The 2,402-nt window shown below is 50.1% G+C and overlaps 1 long non-coding RNA gene across 1 annotated transcript; it reads left to right on the forward strand.

The window, feature by feature from the left end:
• Positions 1-340: 340 nt before the first annotated feature.
• LOC111730711 lies at positions 341-1,983 on the forward strand. The gene is made up of 2 exons (XR_002776795.1): positions 341-1,185; positions 1,372-1,983. It is a non-coding gene; the product is annotated as an uncharacterized LOC111730711 (long non-coding RNA).
• The last annotated feature ends 419 nt before the right edge of the window (positions 1,984-2,402 follow it).

Raw genomic sequence — 2,402 nt, forward strand, 5'->3', positions numbered from 1 at the left:
CCCCGGACCACGCACCAACATCTCAGCCAGTGTCCCTTGGGGCTCGCGCCTGGCGTCAGAGGCGGCACCCGCGCTGGGTGGGACCGGGGATCGGATGGGCACAGCAACCAGGCTGCGGACACGCCGAGCTCGGCCCCGGCGCACCGGACCGCGCTGCCGAGACGCGCGTTGCGCGGGACGGCGTGGTGAAGTCCCGGTCAGCCAATTCCTTCACCCGAGTCTCCTCAGCTTCTCTAGGGAACAGGCGACCGTCGTCACGGCCGGAACGCGCTGTGTCTCCTCAAAGCTGGACACGCAGGCGTCACAGCCGACGCCAGCCGCTCACTCGAGGGCCGCCACCCCGCAGTGGCCGCTGTCGCAGGAGCCAGGACCACCTCGTTCAGAGGGCGGGGCGGGGCTGCGCCGGGAGGACTGCCCCACGCCCCGCCCCTGGGCCCTACGCCCCGCCCCTCGGGTGGGGCACGTTCTTCCGGCTCCGGCAGACGCGACCCACGCCCCGCCCCCAGGCCCAATGCTCCGCCCCCTCGCCCGGGGCACGTCCTCCCGCCCCGGCAGACGCTCTGCTTCCCGCGCTCGACGCAGCACCCCGCAGTCAAAGGGCGAAGCGGGGACGAGGCGGCGCCGGGACGAGGCGGCTCCGGAACGCGGCGGCAGGGTCGTGGCGGAGCCGGAAGCAGCGCTGCCCAAACCCTCTGCCCCGGCATTTGTCTCTGGGATATCGGTTCCCGCACACAAACCTAGCCGTCTCACCTCGGGCGGGGCCCGCGGCGGGGAGCAGCTTCCACATGGGTCCCGTCCTCAGCGTCGGAGCGACGTGCGACCGCGCAACCGCAGCTGACAGACTTGCGTGGCACCAGCGCCCGCGATCCGGCGAGCTCCGTGACGTGTGCGCTCCCCGGCCCGCGCCTGCGTAGGAAGCGGGGAAGACAGATAGCGACGTGGCTCCTGGTAGCCACCTGGTGGCTAGGACGGGACTAGCGCAGTCAGTATGGAAGTGTGCCGTACTAAAGGACTGGGAAGCACGAATCCCTTTGTTCTCGAATATTAAGACTATCAGCTTTTTTCCGATTGTGAATGTAAATAGCTTAAAAATTAGCTCCGAAGCAACGTAAGGAAACTTCATACTTAAAGACATCAGCACACTAACCACTTCCGGAGTTCCCTGCATTTGCAGCTTCTTTAATTGTAATTATTCCTTTGTATGAATCCTAACGATGATGATAATTATGGTGAAGCTATGGATTTCAACCCCGTCAACTCATTATTCTCACTCTTCTTCAAGCTCAAATCAGCTTATCCTAACCTCTCTGTTTCATAATGTTACACTTTCATCTATCAGGAGCTAAGTCCTTTCCACTTCCACTTGTACAGGCTCTCCTGCTCCAGGAACCCCTGATCCTTCACCACGCACCTCCTGCACTGATCTATTCCACATCCTGCACACTACAGAGTGAACACCCTAGAGGACACTTCTGATCGTGTAAGTTCCGGTTCTCAAAATAATGAGAAGAAAAAAATGTCACTTTAAAACGCTGGTTTACCAGTTTCTCTTAGGAACACAGATGCAAAAATCTTAAACACAAAATTAACAAAATGACTCAAGTGGTATATAAAAAAGATAATTATGAGTAAGCGGAGTTTACTTCAGAAATTTGAAGGTGCGTGTTAATTGGCGCGGGAAAAAATAATGTAATCAGAATAACAAAAATAGGAGAGAGGAAATCGTGATTATACTGGTAGTCGTAGAAAAAGCATTTGATATTCATGGTAAAAACTCAGCAAAGTAAGAATAGTGGGAACATCCTTAATCCGATAAAGGTCGTCAGTGAAAAAACTGCAGCTTCTATTATAATTGCGGTGAATTATTGAATGTTTTTTCTGATGTTAGGAATGAAACAACATATTTGCTTTTGCCACTTATTTTCAAGGTGATATTGGATGCTTGAACCAATGCATATGGATTAAAAAGGAAGAACACCCTGATTATTCACAAATGACATGATTGTGTATATCAAAAATCTAAAGGATTCTATTTGCAAACTATTTGAATTAAGTGAATTTAAGAAGGTCATTGGAAACAATATATAAAAGATGTATATAAAATAGATAATTATAATAGCACCAAAAGTCATCAAATACTTGGCAATAAATCTATCAAAAGGTGTGATACAAAACGTTAACTATAAAACGTTATTGACAGAAATTAAGTCCTAAATAAATACAGGAATAATATACCACATTCACGGATTATCAAGGTGTCCTTTCTCCCAAAATTGATCTATGGAGTCAATACAATTTCAGCAATGCCTCAGAAGATTCTTTTCAGATTTTTTTATAAGCAGATTATAAATTGTATATTGAAATGCATAGACTGAGAATAGCCAAGGAAATTTTGAAGAACA

This window comes from Pteropus vampyrus, unplaced genomic scaffold (genome assembly GCF_000151845.1).
Source record: "Pteropus vampyrus isolate Shadow unplaced genomic scaffold, Pvam_2.0 Scaffold330, whole genome shotgun sequence".
NCBI lineage: Eukaryota > Metazoa > Chordata > Mammalia > Chiroptera > Pteropodidae > Pteropus > Pteropus vampyrus.